General features: G+C 50.5%; 1 long non-coding RNA gene across 1 annotated transcript; it reads right to left on the bottom strand.

The window, feature by feature from the left end:
• Positions 1-778: 778 nt before the first annotated feature.
• On the bottom strand, positions 779-4,088 carry LOC117062765. The gene is made up of 3 exons (XR_004428570.1): positions 4,042-4,088; positions 2,919-2,978; positions 779-1,138 (listed from the first exon to the last, which is right to left on the bottom strand). It is a non-coding gene; the product is annotated as an uncharacterized LOC117062765 (long non-coding RNA).
• Positions 4,089-17,734: the final 13,646 nt, after the last annotated feature.

The following is a 17,734-nucleotide window of genomic DNA, read 5'->3' as shown; positions in this document are numbered from 1 at the left end:
CACGCAAACTTCTACCTTGAAAGTGGGGAGCTCTGGTCATAAGAGACTTTCTTCTAATGTGAGCATTTCCCCTATGAAAGAGAATGGAGGGACATTTACAGACATTGTCAGATGAACTCTCAGAAAACCTTGGGGAGGAAATTGGACAGCCAGCCCTGCCTGCCCCAGGCATGGCAGGCATACGGCGTTCCTGGCTAGTGAAGTGGTTTGCTCAGGAGTTTTTGCAGAACCAGAAAAGTTAGATGGAGCCCCATTTTAGAGATGGGGAAACAGAGGTAGAAGATGCTTTGGATGACAGTACTTTGGCGCCTGTGCCAGGAATCGCACCCGGATCACCCTGGACCACCTGCCTTTGATGTGGCGCAGCAGCTGCATATATTTTCCTGTGCAGGCACTCGGGTGGCCTGTGTTGCCTCCAAATTCGGACATCTGGCGGCTTCTCGGTGACCCCACCTGAAACCCAATCCACCTCTTCCGAAGCCAGCAGATAGTGAATTGCTCAGTAAGAAAAAGGTCTGTGCAAAACAGGAGACTAGAAAGAAACCTCAGTGCCTCCAGGAACCTCATGTGAGCTCCGTTTGACTCTGCAGAAACAAGTTCCTTGCTTTATAGAGGAGTGACTGCAGCTGGGCATCATCCAGACCTGTGTGCAATTATTGGTTGAAGGCATCTCTCCCACTAGACGGAAGCGCTCAGAGAACCAGGCAGTGGAAGGTGCATGACTGGGAGGAATGAAGGATGGCTGTCCTGAGGCTGCGCTCGAATGGAGGCTTATTTAACATGGAGCCTTGTGCAAAACACCCCGGAGCAGGCCCCTATAGAATCAAGATCACTCCGTGTGATCTGCTGCTTCCCCCTCCAGTGGTTTTTATCTTTGAACAGAGCAAATCCTGGCTCCACTGAGACCTGCTCCATGAGGGCCAAATGCAGCCACTGCACCAGGTTGGGGGTGAGGAACTTCTCAGCCATTCCGACAAGGCCTGGTCATCAAAAGCCACGATTTTCTTGCATTCTGGGCCTTGTGACTTCTTGAGACGGGAAAAATGAAGAGCTGTTCCACCATTTTGTTCTCAATCTAAAGGATCATTGCTTTGGAAAGCGGTCAGATTCTGCCTTTGGTTGATTTTAGGATCCAAAACTATGGCGATGGGAAAAGGGAAATGCATTTTAGGATTTCAGGTATTTTCTAAAATGTGCACATGATTATATCCTGCAATCTTAATGGTTCATGCATCTCACGCTCAACCAAGAGTCTCTACGGGCCTAAATGATCAAAGCATTTCCAGGAATTATTCAAGAAGAAAAATCTGCTCCCATCACTCACCAGCTGAGACACCCTCAGCGGCTCCCTCTGCCCTCAGATGCAGTCACCCTCCTTACTGAGCTTAGTGAGGGCTGTACTAAGCACTTTGCATTATTCTCTCATTTAAGTTTCACAACAGTCACAAAAGGGACTATCATTAGACCCATTGCATGGATGAGAAAACTGATCCTTAGAGAGGTCAGGGACTGGTTCAAGCTGACTGTGCTGTATAGTGTCAGAGCGGGGATGACCCCAAACCCAACAAGGCCATTATTAGCACCCCCAAACTCCATGACCATCTCCTAACTCTCTCCCTCCCCCTCTTCTAATTCCTACCCATGGATGATACTGTTTGTGTCTCACCTACTACTCCAGTGAGCCCCTCCTGCTCACCTCCCTGGGCCCCAGGCCAGCCCCCCCTGGGTACTCCTGGCAGCAAAGTCCACATCTGATTAGGGAACTTCTTATTAGGAGGCTTCCTTGTTTGCTTTATCCACCTTCTCCAGACTGGGACCCCTGGAGACAGAGCCCTGTGCTCTGGAGGCCAGCTGGTCCCTTGCTGTGCCCGGCACAGAGCCTGGTGTCCACAAGGAAGGCAGTAAATCTGTGCGGAGCGTGTCATTTCATTCTGCATTGGAGGATCATTTTCATGCTCCACAACCTACTGCTATCAATAAAATTAATATTATCTTCCAGTGAAGTCTAGAGTGGTGCTTCTCACACTAGAGTAGGCAACAGGGCCACCCAGAGAGTCAGGTAAAACTCAGAGGCGCTGGCTCCAGAGGCCCAGACAGGTGAGGCTGCGGGGCTGGTCCTGCCCCCGCCTCTGAGGGGCACTGCTCTGCAGCCAGGAGGCCACCCTTGAGTGCAACACTCAACAACCAAAGGCACCTGGCTGGGCGATGACTGACAGTGAGGCAGCTCCAAAACTCCCTTCCACAGCATTTACAAAACAGACACAGTCAAAGTTTTCTATTTGGAGGAGTCATTTGCTGCAATGGGGGTTTTCCCTTCATTTTTGGAAATGCCATGAAATAAAATGTTAAATGTGACTCCAATATCCTGATCTGAGGCACAGACAACTCACCGCGGTTACACCTCAGAGAAAATGTGGGGCTCCCCGGGAGAGGGGCCGCACTCAGCCTGGAGTTATGTTCTGACTTCTCAAAACACGAAACCATTTATATTGGCTTTGGCGCATTCAAAAGAAAATTCCCTTATGTCGCACGCACGCGCGTGTGCACACAGAGATCAGCTTTCGGTTCACAATGAGTGTGTCCCTGGGTCTTTTCTGTGTCTCACTCACTGAGGCCTGGGGGACCAGGCCCAGGGGGACTGACGGGGCGCCTCCGTCTGTGCTCCTTGTCCCCGCTGGCCAGAGCTGGTGAATCACCCGGCCCCAGCAGTCTGCGTCCTTTCCCAATTACCGTAGCTGTCAGAGCTGACTAAAAAACCAGTAGCAGCTGGCAGGAAATGGGTAAGAAAAGTGACCACAGATAAACTGTAGGACTCTACAGAGCAGCGGCAGATAGACTCGGGGACAGGAAGTGGAGCTGTTAGGACTCGGCCCTCGCCTGCTCCCGGGCACCTCAGGGTCATCTAAGGGTGCACGCACCTGAGATGCTGCGGTGCTCGCATCACGCAGTGACCCCGCAGCAGGCAGCAGCCATGGCCCCTGAAGGGAAAGAAGCAGTCAGGAGTGGTGGAGAAGCACCCCCAAAAGCCCTGGCCTTTGAGATTCCTGCGAAAGTAGTGGTTCTGCTAGTCTCGGGATGATGGAATCACGGCCGGCAGAGCCTGCACTGTTGGGGTCAAATGCCTGCTGGCCATGCACTGCCTCACCAGGCTCCCTGCTGCCAAAATGACCAGGCAGGGAGAGGCCACCGCACATTGAGAACAGGGCCGGTGTTGAGGTGGGGAAGTGTTTCTTGATGGAGTTACAGGTCCAGCGCTTTCAGCACTCCCCCTGCGTTTCAGCCAATGCCAAGGACAGGCCCTTTGGGATCCCTAGTGATGAGAAAGTAGCAGCCAGGTGGCATGCCGGATCCTTCCATGCATCCTCCCATCCCTGCCCTAGGAGGTAGCTCAGACTATCCCCATTTTACAGATGTGCAAAGGAAGGCTCAGGATTAAATAGGTCTGGCCCTGTGTTCCACCACCTGTGAGGGGCAGAGCCCGGATTCAAAGCCTGACTGAGGTCTCTGCCCTGACGACCTCTGCTCACAGCAGGCCGCTAGGTGTTGAGATGGGAAGAGGAGAGAAGGGGTCAGAGGGAGACGGGGGATGAGCACAGCTGAGGAGCCTTGCCTAGGCCCTGATCCTTCGCCCAGAAAGAAAATGGGGTGGTCAATGTTTAATCACATCTTCCCAGTGGCCCAAGCTGGATGTCTACCCAGGACACCGCCTCAAGCAGCCCAGCAAGGGGCACCCACCCTCTCTGCACCAAGGCAGACCCAGGGTGCTTCCAGGGGCAGCCAGAGAAGGGTGGCTTCTGTGTGGCCTGCTCTGGGACAAGCTACTGTGACAAGAAGCTGCAGCATCTGCTATTGAATTTGTGACCCGGGCCTTGGTCCCTCAGAGGGTGCAGGGCACAGCTGGGGCAGAGGGTGAGGGTCTCCTTCCCATCTCTGGGAGGTGGCAGAATGCACCTGTTCCACGGAGCGTGCGTGGCCCCCTCTGCTGGCGCCCGGTCCAGCTCTCGGGTGAGCGAGATGGGAGTTCAGCTGGGCGTGACTCACCCCTGTTCCTGGAACTGTCTGAAGGCGGGGAGGATGCTGTGGGTAGGCTCTAACTGTATCATCTGGGCTGGGGCCGGTAGCAGATGGTCCTTATAAAAAAAAAAAAGTACTTCCATGTGGGCTTAAAATAGCACTGCACTCACCATCAGCTGAATGGGGAAATATACGAGCCAGTCTTTCACGTGGGAGTGGGCACTGCAGGCTGGAAGTTGGGACAAGGGGCCCAGACACCAGCTACAGCGACTGAGCCCAGGGGGCAGAGAGGAGACGCCTCAGCATCCACTTTGTGCCTGGCCTAGACCAGACAGGTGGCAGACACAGCCCCAAGCAGGCCCTGCACGACGATGAAGATGACAAGGAAGCCACAGAACCCCCCGGTTGCTGCATGGGAGCCGGCTGGGAAACTGAGACGCCACGACACGGGCCATCTACCACCCTGCCAGCCTCTCAGTTAGTCCAGGAAAAGCCTTTCTTCATCCTGGAAGTTGGGAAGATAATGGCTACCTAAAGGGTGGCAGAAACAACTTTTGGTTCTGAGTCAATCTCTCTCTTTCCCCGGGCCCTACAGGAACGTAAGAGTGAGACCTGGAGCCTCTGGAGTCCACCCTTCACCAATGTGTGTCCTGGGGCAGGTCACTTCCTCTTTCTGTGCCTCAGTTTCCTTACCTGTAAAATGGACAGAAGCCCCACCTTCTCTAGGTCGAAGCCCAGCACCCAGAGGTGCTCTGTGAAGGGAGCCCACAGCCCTGCCTGGGTTCTCCCTTAGGCCCGAGAGAGCTCTTGGCCCCTCTTCCCTTTTTAATACATTGCTTCATCTTTCTTTAAACCATGCTGCACTTTGACATGTAGAGGTGATTGCTCTGAAAGTCAGGGTCTGGAGCGTCACTTCTTGCTGCTGCTGTGTTGATGTGGAGGGATGGGGGTGACAGGAGGGAAGCCGGGGCAGGGACAGCAGGTGGGGAGGCTCGCCCCGTCCAGCCCAGCAGCCAGGGCTCCCAGGCATGGCAGGCCACCTTCCCACCCTCCTGCCGCCTGCCCTGCCGGGGCTCAGCAAATCGGAGCCCAGGTCGCCATGGCCTTTGATGGGTGGAGACCCTCTCAACTGCAGGGCAGGGTGAGGGAGCTCTGAGGGAGCCACGGGCCCTCAGTTGCTCACCCAAGGCAGAAGGTTTGTCAGAGGTGGAGGGTTTCCACTGAGCCTACCTTGGTGTTCTGCGCGGACAAGCGTGTGGTGTGCTGCTAAATGTCAAACAACCAGCTCCACTGGGGCCTGGGGAGGGGATTAAAAATAGCTCTGATCTGTAGCAGGTACCAATTCCGGCGGTATAAACACTCCTGCTGAAGCCGGTTTCATGCCCACATGTGGCGTTGGGAAGAGACCACAAATGGGCTGCCATGAGCTCCAACACCCAGCACAGGGCTGGTGAATACGCAGTAATATGACCACCCTTCCCACACAGGCTCACGTCCATCAGGGACACAGACACGTGACAATGGCCCAGGCTCAACTGAAAGGCGGCAGAGCAAAAGAGTCAAGGCGCTAAGGCCCGGACCCTTGAGTTAGGCTCAGGAAAACTGTCTGATTCATCCCGGCTCTAGTTACCAGCTGTGTGGCCTTGGGCAAGTTGCATAACCACTTTGGGCCTCGTATGTAAAGCGAAGATGATAATAGCACCTGCCCTTTCACATGGGTGTCTATTTTGCAGTAATGACCTGCAGTCACGAGCTGTTCTTTTTAACGGATGGAACTGAGGGACAACACATCTGCCAGGAGAATGCTGAAGCCTCTCCCTCCCGAAATTAAATTTCTCAACCCCGCAGCCTCCCCAGCTACTCCTTCACCTCTCTTCCCTCACACGCATCTTCTAAGGCTTTCCAGGCCGCCCCCACTTCCTCCCCTCCACCCACTCACCCCACGCTGCCAAGCGGCCTCTGCCTCACCACTCCTCCAAGGCGGCTCTTGCCAGTGTCACCAACAACCCCATTTTCTAAATCCAAGAGACATTTCTGTCATCCTCAGACTCTACACCCCAGCAGCCCTAAGCCCTACTGCGCAAGCAACTTTAGAAACAAGCGTGTTCCCAGTGTCTGTGACAGGTCCATCCCCTCTCCTCCCGTCTGTCCCTTCTTTCTGTCTCTTTGACTGGGCCAGAGTCCTCTACCTGGCTGTTAAAACTGGGGTGCCTCAAGTCATAGGGGGAGCTGTGTCTTCTCCTGATGAACTCCCTCCCTAGGCTGGTCCCCGACTCCAGCGGCCTCTACTGCTATCTGCATCAGCCTCTCCCAGTGGTACCTCCAGCCCTGACCTCACCTCTGGCCCCTGGACAGCTTCACAACGAGAGGTCTATTCCACACCGCCCCTCACACACACACGATGCCTCGGAGGTCTCCAGGTTCTCCATGCCCGAAACTGTGTTCACCACCCGCTCCCAGGCCCATGGTAATAACACCACTGTCCGCCACTCATCCTCCCACCTTCCTCTCTGTTGCCCCCAGGTCTACCCCACCCCAAGTCCTACCTCCCGCTCAAGGCCTGCACAGCCCTCCCTTTTTGTCTTCTGTCGTCATCCTTGTGCCCCCCTCCTCAACCGCATCCAAGCAAGAGCCATCTCCCTGGGTGCCAGGGCCGTGACCCTTGGGCTGGGCCCTCCATCCCCACACTTGCCCTCTCATCTGTCTTCCACATCCTTCCAGGGCGATCGTTCCAAGTCTGAGATGTGGTCAGGTCACCCGTGTGCCAAAAACTCCTGGGGACCAGGACCCCGGTGCAGCTCCTCAGGGCCTATGTGCCACGCCTTGGCCTCTCTCTCCCGATTCCTCTCCCACCATCTCCCTGGCTGTCTGCAGTCCTCATAGGGGTCACATCCTCCCTCCCAGGGTTTAGGGGATGTCATTGTCTCTGCCTGGAACAATCTTCATCTTATCCTCACCCCCACCCCACCCCTTCAACCCGGTGGTTCCGAGTTTGGCCACTCATGACTTCCCCAAGGAAGCCCTCCTCCTTCCTCCATGTCCCCTCGCCACCTAGACGGTGCTGCACGGCTCCCCCTCCGAGCACCCGGCCCTGTCTATTCCCCCTCTGAGCACCCGGCCTGTCTATTCCCCCTCTGAGCGCCTGGCCCTGTCTATTCCCCCTCTGAGCACCCGGCCCTGTCTATTCCCCCTGAGTACCCGGCCCTGTCTATTCCCCCTCCGAGCACCCGGCCCTGTCTGTTCCCCCTCTGAGCACCCGGCCCTGTCTGTTCCCCCTCCGAGCACCCGGCCCTGTCTATTCCCCCTCTGAGCACCCGGCCCTGTCTATTCCCCCTCTGAGCGCCTGGCCCTGTCTATTCCCCCTCTGAGCACCCGGCCCTGTCTGTTCCCCCTCCGAGCACCCGGCCCTGTCTATTCCCCCTCTGAGCACCCGGCCCTGTCTATTCCCCCTCTGAGCACCTGGCCCTGTCTATTCCCCCTCTGAGTACCCGGCCCTGTCTATTCCACCTCTGAGTACCGGCCCTGTCTATTCCCCCTCTGAGCACCCGGCCTGTCTATTCCCCCTCTGAGTACCCGGCCCTGTCTATTCCACCTCTGAGCACCGGCCCTGTCTATCCCCCTCTGAGCACCCGGCCCTGTCTGTTCCACCTCTGAGTACCCGGCCTGTCTATTCCCCCTCTGAGTACCCGGCCCTGTCTATTCCACCTCTGAGCGCCTGGCCCTGTCTATTCCACCTCTGAGCACCCGGCCCTGTCTATTCCACCTCTGAGCACCTGGCCCTGTCTATTCCACCTCTGAGCACCTAGCCCTGTCTATTCCACCTCTGAGCGTCCCGGGCCCTGTCTTCACAGCAGTTCACAGGGCTGGTAACTGTTCACTTGTTTGTGTGGCTAATTAACTAATGCTCACCTCTCCCACGAGACTCTTCATCCCCGAAGGTGTAACTGACTGGCATTTCCAGCGGTGGAATGCTTCACCGTGAGGTGCTGTCTGTGAATAGCAGGAGGGTCCCCAGCCCCCACCCACTCAATGCCAATGGCTCTCTCAGGCGTTGACAAGCCTCAAAGGCACTCAGGCCTTCCCACAGCCCCAGGAGGCTGGACTGCCCCAGGGAGCCCTGCCCCGCTAGGTGCAAAGAGCCGCAGGGACAGGAGCTACGTCTGGGTTTGCTCAACCCCAGTGCTTTAAGGTACCAGCACAAAGTGGACACTCAAAAGGCGTGTTGAATGTACAAATGGGCAGCTCCTACCTGCAGGCTTCCTCATGGCTGCTCTGATTGCCTTTGCGGGCGCTGCAAGGATTTCGCCTTTGGGGGTCCAGGAAGCCATCATGCCTGTAGGCAGTGGTCCTCGGCCCCCTGGGGTGGGATCATGGCATCTGCCCAGAGCTCAATCAGGCAGGACCCAAAGCCAGCACCTCCCTTATCTCACCTGAATTTCAGCAGTTCAGGCACAGGTGATCAAATAGACTCTCCCTGGGCCACACAGACAGGGGCAGGTGCTGCTGGTTTCTCTCTCTGATGGTCAGGACCTTAGCTCGCCCTACCTTCTGCCAACCTTCTACGTAGGCCCACCCAGGGAGCTGGCTGCCATAGAAAATACAAACCCGGAAGCATGCGCCAGGCCATCAGCACAGGGCGGGCACAGCTGTGGGGAGGGTGCGTGTGGCCCGAGGTACCAGCACTGAGCTCGGGCTCCTGCTTAAAACCCTTTCCTGTGACTTTCAGCTTTCCTCTTCCTTTCACAGTGATCAGTCTCTTTTCCCATCATCCAGATTCCAACCACTTCAGGGGACCTTCACCAAACTGGCAAGAATGAACATCTGGCTCCATTCAACAAACCTTTATGCAACAAACATTTACCAAGCACTCACTTTGCATTAAGGGAACCTCCGTAGAACCAGTCTTCAAGTCCCCTTCATGGCCTTGTGCATTTTCTCGAGGCCTCTGAGTGTGTCATTTCTGTTCACTCCATCCAGATTAACAAGATGGCTCTGCACTTGTTCTGTGCCTGGACAGTCTAGGACCTCACAAGCAGCAACCAGTATCTCCACCTGGCCCTGGCCTCCGCAGGCTCACAGCTAATGATGTCTCTCTCACTGTCTGTCCACTTTAACTCCACCCTCTCATTCTGCATCAAGCACTCTGCCAAGTCTTCCTGGAGACCCTTCAGAGCTGGTGATATGGTTGGGATGTGTGTCCCCTCCAAATCGCATGTTGAAATGTGATCCCCAGTGCTGGAGGTGGGGCCTGGAGGGGGGTGATTGTGTCATGGGAGCCCTCATGAATGGCTTGGTACCTTTCCAGTGGTAATGAGTTACCACAAAATCTGCTGGTTAGAGTCTGGGGTCTTCCCCGCTCTCTTGTTCCCTGTCTCACCAAGGGAGCACCTGCTCCCCTTCACCTTCTGCCATGAGTGGCAGCTTCCTGATGTTCTTGCTTAAAGCAGATATGCCAGTTCCATGCTTGTACAGCCAGCAGAATGGTGAGCCAAATACACCTCTTTTCTTTGTAAATTACCCAGCATCAGGTCTTCCCTTACAGCAATGCAAAATGGACTAACACAGTTGGGAAGAGAAGCAGTTACACATCTGAGACCGTCAGAGAAAAATTCAAGAGTTTTTAATGGAGAATCAGAGTGTGCAGTGCCAAGGAGAGGCCAGCATGCACTGGGGCAGTAAGGAGAAGCTGTAGGCAGGATGGGCATTCAGCTGGCCTTCAAGGGTAGACAATAGTAATCGTGGTAATAGGAGCTGATACTGACTGAGTGCTAACACGATGCCAAGCAATGTAGGGGCTATCTCATTTAATCCTCACAGTCATCCCATGACACAGGCGTTATTCTTATTCCCATTTTACAGGTGAAGGGACTGAGGCACATAGAACCAACTAAATTACTTAAGGTTGTGCTGCTTATAAATGGCAGAGCCAGGATTTGCACACAAGCATCTGGCTTCAGGGCCAGTGCTCTTAAACACCACCAGGAGAGTTTGGGTGTGTTGGCTATCTACAGCTGTGCAACAAATTTCCCCAAGTTCAGCAGCCTAACGCAACCCATGTAGATTACGTCACAGTCCCTGTGGGTTGGGGACCTGGGAGTGGCCAGCTGGTCCCTCTGGCTCTGGGCCTCTCACAAGCTGCAATCAAGCTGATAGCCTGTGGTCATCTCGGGGCCTGCTTGGGGTAGGATTTGGTTCCAAGTTCACTCACACGGCTGTTGGCTGGAGACCTCGATTCCTTACATGGGGGCCTGTCCTGAGGCCAGTGACTTCCTTCAGGGTGAGTGGCCAAGCAAAGGCGTGAGTGACAGTGAGCAAGACATTCAGCCTCATCACGGAAGCGGCATCTTGTCACCTTTGCTGTAGCCTGTGGTCTGTCCATGAGAAGTAAGTCCCAAGATCCAGCCCACGCTCCAGGGGTGGGCACGATGAGAGGCCATGACAGCAGCAGCAGGGGTCACCAGGCGGTCCTAGCGGCCGCCGGCCATGCAGGCCTGCAGAGGAGCCCGGGCCACAGGCTTCTCTGTCCTTAGTTTGATTCTTCAACCAGGAGCCTGATGGTGTTTCTTAGTAACAATAATAGCCCAAGGGGAGCTAAAACTTGATTCCCAGGCTGAGAGAGCTCTTCCTCCTGTTCCTCCCAGAATCCAAGTGCCAAATCAGACGAGCACGTCTTAAAGATCATCTGCGCGCTCAGCTATGTAAAGAAACACAAGCGTATTTGTATTGCGCTGGTGTCAGGCCGAAAACTTGGCACTATCCCTCACTCCTCCGCTCCTTCGCCATACGATTCCAGTCAGTCCCCAATTCCTCTAAAGCAGTGATTTTTTTCATCTCTCCTTTTCTCCCCGACTGCCCACAGTGAAGAAAAACCCTAATGGTTCTGGCCTTTCCATTTCCCCTTCAGTCACTCTCAGGTGCCATGATAAGGGCCCTGTCATACAGTTCTAACTGCTATTCAAAGACCATCCGTGGCTCCCACAGCCAAAAGGCAAGGCCCACGCTTGAGTCTGGCCTGCACGGCCTTTGGTTTCGCAGCCCGGCCCACTCCCCACACCACCCCCTGGCTCCAGTCCCCTGGTCCACATGCCTGGCACCTTCCCACTTCTAAGCCTTCATCTACCCCTTTCCTAACCCTCAAATGCTTTTCCCATTCTTCTTACTCAAATCCTGGTGGCCCTTCAAGGTCAAGTTCATGCCCTCCCTTCATTATGAATGTTTCCAGATGACTCCAACTCTTCGAGGCTGGACTTGGCAAGAGGCAGTGTGTGTTCAGCAGGATCAGTGAAATCAAAACACTCATGACCACAAGGAAACTGCTCAGAAAATCATCTGGGTTTGCCTCCCCATAGCTGCACCCTGCCCTTGTCTTCACTACCTGGTGACTCCGTCTGGGTCACCTGGACTTAGCCTTCCAGCTCTCCTGGCGAGCAGTTCTCCATTCCCTGCTTCTGTGCAGCCCCATGCCACCACTTTCTCCCTCCCCCAAACCTCCTTCTCACTACCCCCCACACCACCGTCAGGGACAGCCCTCTCTAGACGCCCACTGCACTCACTTCTGGGAGATGACTCAGCGTATCCCCTCAGACCCCTGTGTAGTTTTCCATTTTTTCTATCTAGTTCCCAATGAGACTTTGAGCACTTTCTTGAGAAGTCCAGTTCATCTCTGAATCCAGAACAGGGGGGGACAGAGGGCATATACACGTAATCCCAGGAAAGACAAAGGTGAAAATTGTCCATGGATATACCTTCCCAGAAAAAACAAAAAACAAACAAACAACAAAAAACGCTGAAGTGGCTTTACTCTGTTTTCTTAACATTCAGAAATACAAAGCTATCTTTCCACCCACAATCCCGGACTATAAACTCAGCAGCACACGCTTGGAGGGTGCAGAGAATAATGCGGCGAGCACAGGGAGGGTGCAGCCGAGTCCCCCTTTTCCACGCTCGGGGATGAGACGGCGGGGCCTCAGATGCAGATGTGAGAAGTGGATGTGAAGCAGATCTGGGGGCGCCCCAGCAGCCTCACACAAGACCTCCTGACATCAGTGTACACCCCGTCTTCCTGACAAGCTTCCCTTTTCCTGGTCCCCGTTAGAGGACACCCACATTACTCACTGCACAGTTACCATTGAACTTTCTATTCTGCTGCTCTCTTTTCGCACATTGTCCAGAAATACACGCTGGTACCCACATTTCATTTGTTTTTAAATAGCATGACGAAGAGGAGACATGCCCAGTGGTCTCAGAGTCATGCCCCACAGGATCCAGGTCATTTGCCTAAAAGGCAGAAGTCAGACCTGGTGAAAGCTCACAGGTAATAACTGGGGGGCCGCCCTTGCACCTGGCACAGGCCTCACCAACCAGGTGCCTGTGCAGAGGTCTCTTAACTGTTTAAACTAAGGTAGGGTTTTCTGAAAAGCAGCCTCTCTCAGACTTTTTGGCCTCAGGACCACTTTGCCCTCTGAAAAATTATTCAGCATCCTCAAGAGCTTTTGTTCATGAGAGTTTAGATTTGATGGCATTTGCTGTATTACAAATTAAAGCTGAGAAAATTTTAAAATATGTATCAGCTTGTATCAAAAATAGCAATAATAAATTCATGACATGTAAACGTAAAATTCATATTTTAAGAAAAATAACTATTCTTTCTTTCTTTCTTCCTTCCTTCCTTTCTTTCTTTCTTTTTTTTTTTTTTGAGACACAGTCTTGCTCTGTCGCCCAGGCTGGAGTGGCAGTGGCGCAATGTCAGCTCATTGCAACCTCTGCCTCCTGGTTTCAAGTGATTCTCCTGCCTCAGCCTCTCCAGTAGCTGGGGTTACAGGCGCCCACAACCATGCCCAGCTAATTTTTGTGTTTTTAGTAGAGATGGGGTTTCATCATGTTGGCCAGGCTGGTCTCATACTACTGACCTCAAGTGATCCGTCTGCCTCGGCCTCCCAAAGTGCTGGGATTACAGGCGTGAGCCACAGTGCCCCAGCCACTGTATTTTTCAAAACAAAAACATCAGTGAGAAGAATGGCGATAATTTATGCCTGTTCGAAGCTCCTGGGTGTCCGACTTAGAAAACAGCCGGGTTGTCAGATCTGCTTCTGCCCTCAGCCTGGGCCATTAGATTGCTTTAGTTAAGGCATGTGAAGAAAGTTCAGCCTGAAACAAATATGTAGCTAGAAAAGAGGGGCACTTTTGTAATAAACTTTTCAGTCAAGTGTGGCTATTCCTCGTCAATACTATACCAAAATTCAAAGCATGATAGTTTCTCATAGGTTCGCAGCACTGGCGGATGAGAACCCATCCCACCTATTTTTTTACATGACTACATTAAAATCTATTAGCTATTCTGCACTTTGAATAGATCATTTGTTTACCCACTCATGATTTTGCAATAAACGTATTGGTCATTTGGCAAATATTGATTCACTGACGTTTGCAGATCTATCAAATGTCAACACATTTCATTACACAGCCAGTGCATTAATATGACCATGAATCCCATCAGAAAAGTCAGGAGGTGTTAGGAAGCTATCAAGCTCACAGCGATAGATACAAGTTTTCTAAAATTCTAATTTTCACATGAAAGCTCTCATTGTATGGCAACAGATACTATCAGTTATTTTTCCTGAAGTCACAGGCTTACTTCATTTATTTTCCAAAAAAATGTCTGCCAAATACCCAAGTCTGGTTAACCAAGTTTAGGTTAGAGAAGTCCCTCTCAGCGCTAAAAGGCCAGCCTCTTACAGAAAGTTCTGAAGGTCTTAAATGTCAGGACAAAGCAGAAAAGAGATCTCCAGGGAGATATTCCCTGCAAGCAGCTCCTGGTAGCCCAGGGAATGACAATTAATTTGAACTGCATTTTCTAAGGGCATTGGTAAGACGTCAGCCTACTCCACAGCTGACCTCTAAATCCCAAACCCAGCATCTAGTGTAGAAATTATGAAAATGGCCAATATATTCTTCTGGCAGTTGGTGCAGTGCTCAGTGCATGAAGGTTGAAGTAACCATGCAGTGTGGGGCATCTGCCAAGACGCTGCTTCTACCTGGGGGCTGTCTCACTGTGCAGAAGGTGCATTTGCTCCACGGTTTACTGTCAGCATCATACACATAGGTAACCAAAGCCCTTGTCAATGGCCACAGGCAACCATCATTAGTGAGCAAAATGTAACCAACGAAGACTGGGGTGTGAAGAACCCAGGCTGACTGACAGGCGGGGCACCATGCTGCGCTCAGGAGACCTGGGTTCCAGAGCCAGCCCTGCCTCCAACATGCTGGGGACCATGGCCAAACCACTTAATGTCTTTGCATGGGCTTCTTTGCCCTATAAAATGGTCAGGAGTAAGGTAGATGAACTCAACAGGTGCTGAAATTCTCCCCTAAGAAGTAGAGATATAATTACAAGATGTCAGCGCATAATATCATGTGTATCCACCCTAGAAACTCCATGAACTCCCAATGGACACATTAAAAAAAAATCATTGCTTACAGGTAATATTACTTTCTAACCAAAGGTTTATTTTAGAAATTTTTAAATATTGTCATAGCTAAGAAGAAAAGTCTGTAGGATGGCAGGTGATCCCAAATAGATCACTGGGATATGTTAGAGTCTACAAACAGATCCATTATAAATGGAAAGTTAATATATGATAAGGGAGGCTGAAGTAGCTTTAAAACATGTCCAAAATTATTTGACATTTCTCCCATTGAGAAGTGGGGTTTATGTGCCCTCTGTTTGAATCCGGGTGGACATGTGACCATCCACCAATGGAAGTGACATGTTTGACTTCCAAGGTGAGGTCACAAAAGGCCATGCAGGTTCTTCCCTGTTCTGTTGCAACACTGGCTCGTGGTGTCCCGAGCTTTCATGAACAATTCAGACCACCCTGAGGCCTCCATACTGTAAGGAAGCCGAAGCCATGCAGAGGCCAAGTGAGGCGCTCCAAGGACTATTCCCAGCTGAGCCCAACTTTTGAGTCATCCAAGGCCAGGTACCCAAACATGTCAGTGAAAAGCCCTTAGATGATCCCAGTCCCCCACTGTTCACACCACCCCCGTCACTCAAGTCTTCCCAGCTGAGGCCCCAGACATGGTGGAGCAGAGCCAGACCATCCCCATTCTGCCTAAATTCCCAGACTTCGGAGTTCATAAGCAAAATCAAGTTGTGACTGTTCCATGCCACTAAGTCTAGAGGTGTATGTTCTGCAGCAATAGAAAACCAGAACAGTAGATGTTTCTAATCACTGAACAAATATCAACCTTTCAAAAAAATGATAGAAAGACTTAGAAATCATTTATAAAATAATTTAAATTGTAATAAATATTATACAATATATAAACTATAAAGTATAAAATATTATTGTAAATATTTTAAATTATAATTTTAAAATATTTTAAAATAAATTTTAAATGGATTCATAAACATTTTAATTATAAAATTATTAAAATAAATATATAAGAAGCATTTTTTAAATCTAGGGATGGAAAAGTGCTTCATAAGTGTTACTCCCTCTTTACCAGCAAAAAAAAAAAAAATCACAGATGAAATAAGAAAAAGATTGACAAGCTTGGTCACATAAACATAAAAATGTTATGACCAAAGGCATCATAAACAAAGTTTAAAGCTAACTTGCAGAAAGTTAGAAAGGATACGCAGCACGGATAACATCCGCAGTGCGGAAGAGCACCTACACATTCAAAAGGACCAGCAATTCCAAAGAAAATAAAGGAACTAATATGAGCAGATAATTCACAGAGAAGAAATACAAATGAACAGTAAACATATAACGAAGATGTCGGCCAGGCGCGGTGGCTCACGCCTGTAATCCCAGCACTTTGGGAGGCCGAGGTGGGCAGATCACGATATCAGGAGATCGAGACCATCCTGGCTAACACGGTGAAACCCCGTCTCTACTAAAAATACACAAAAAATTAGCCGGGCGTGGTGGTGGGCGCCTGTAGTCCCAGCTACTCAGAAGGCTGAGGTAGGAGAATGGCGTGAACCTAGGAGGCTGAGCTTGCAGTGAGCCGAGATCACACCACAGCACTCCAGCCTGGGCGACAAAGGGAGACTTTGTCTCAAAAAAAACTAAAAAATTAAAAATAAAATAAAAATAAAAAAGATGTCAAACTTTATTAGCACTGAAGCACATCCATATCAAAAAATATTCAAAAATCTCAAAAATATATTTTACCCATTATATTGCTGAAAAGTTATATTGATAAGAACATATAAAAGATGTACTATTATATTACTGATAGGAGCGTAAATTGTGGTAGTCTTTTCAAAGGACAACATTAAATCTATCAAAATTTTAATCTTCACACTTTTTTACCTAGTGAGAAATTCCCAGTTGTCTATGTCATAAAAATATTCCCATATGCCCATATGTAGGTAAAATAATGGTAACTGCCACCATGTAAAAGCAGCCAACTGAAATAAACCTGAATACTTATCAATAAGTGATCGTTCAAATAAACTTTGAGCAGACATATTATAGATTACTATGTATCATTTAAAAATAATGAGGTAAATGTACATGTATCTATTTAGAGGTTAAGAAAAATGCCTGCGAGAGACACTGTGAATTGTTCACAGGGATTGTTGATGGGAGAAAGCTGATCGGGTGATCATAATTAGAGGAAGCATTTCCCTTTTCGCTCTATGCTCTTCTGCATTGTTTCTTCATTTATAGGTATGAGAGCATGTTCATGAATTATCTGTGTAAGTATAATAAATTAGAGGCTTTTAAGTTTAGGCACAAGAACCTTTAAGTCATCTTTGTGAGGGTCCATGATCCATAATCATGGGTCCTCTGGAGCCCAAGCCCAACCCCACCTGTGCAGAACCCTTGCCAGCAGCCAAGTTTCTCTGCACTTCATGAAGCTAAGCTTCGGGCCCCTCACTGACCTAGGCCCTTTCTAAATTTCATTTTATACCTAATTTTGTATTTAAAATTTCATATTTTCACGTTAAAAAATGAACCTAAAAGTCCATAAGTTCCAGGACCTGCTAATTTGTACCCTAAAATTGCTCATGCTGGTGTCACAGCCCCTTTCTAGAGCAGAACAGTAAAATCTCCAGCTAAGGCCTTTGTAATGCCTTCCTACAGACTGAGCAACGTGTGAGATGCTAGGGGGGCAAAAAAGGAAAACCAAAAACCAATTCCCGGAAAAGGAAGTACTACCAAGAAGCAGATGTGAATTCAGTGACACCCCACAGAGTCCCTCTTCACAGGGTGCTGAGAAGCTGGAATTGCACAGGAAACGCCATTTACCTGGGACCAGACTGTCCACCGATAAATGTGAAATATGAAGAAAGTAAAGGCAGCCCCTCTGAAATTGGCATAAATAAGTAAACACTCTATTCTTTAGAATGGGAAATGCACAGCCATGGAAACCCACAGGAATCTAGAAGAAAATCAGATCCGTCTGAGGAATGAATTGCAATTCTCCAGTCTCAGTGGCAGGCCCACCTCACTATAAAGACAGGAGATAAGTGCATGAGTGCCTGAAGCTAGTAAGCATTCAAACCAAATCACTTGCTCCCTGACTTTGATTCCACACTCACTAGGCAGCCAAAGAAGTCTGCCAGGTAGACTTCCCCAAACAGAACAGGGAAACCAGAGGATTCAGCTCTCCAAACCCTCTGACAGATGGATTTCTCCTTATAAAGAAGAGTGACAACAGCAAGTATCAGAATAAGAGGTCCTGGCCCTTGTCTCCTCACAGA

Source organism: Trachypithecus francoisi, unplaced genomic scaffold, assembly GCF_009764315.1.
Source record: "Trachypithecus francoisi isolate TF-2019V2 unplaced genomic scaffold, Tfra_2.0 Lachesis_group17, whole genome shotgun sequence".
In the NCBI taxonomy this organism is placed as follows: domain Eukaryota; kingdom Metazoa; phylum Chordata; class Mammalia; order Primates; family Cercopithecidae; genus Trachypithecus; species Trachypithecus francoisi.
This window is presented reverse-complemented; position numbering and strand designations above follow the sequence as displayed.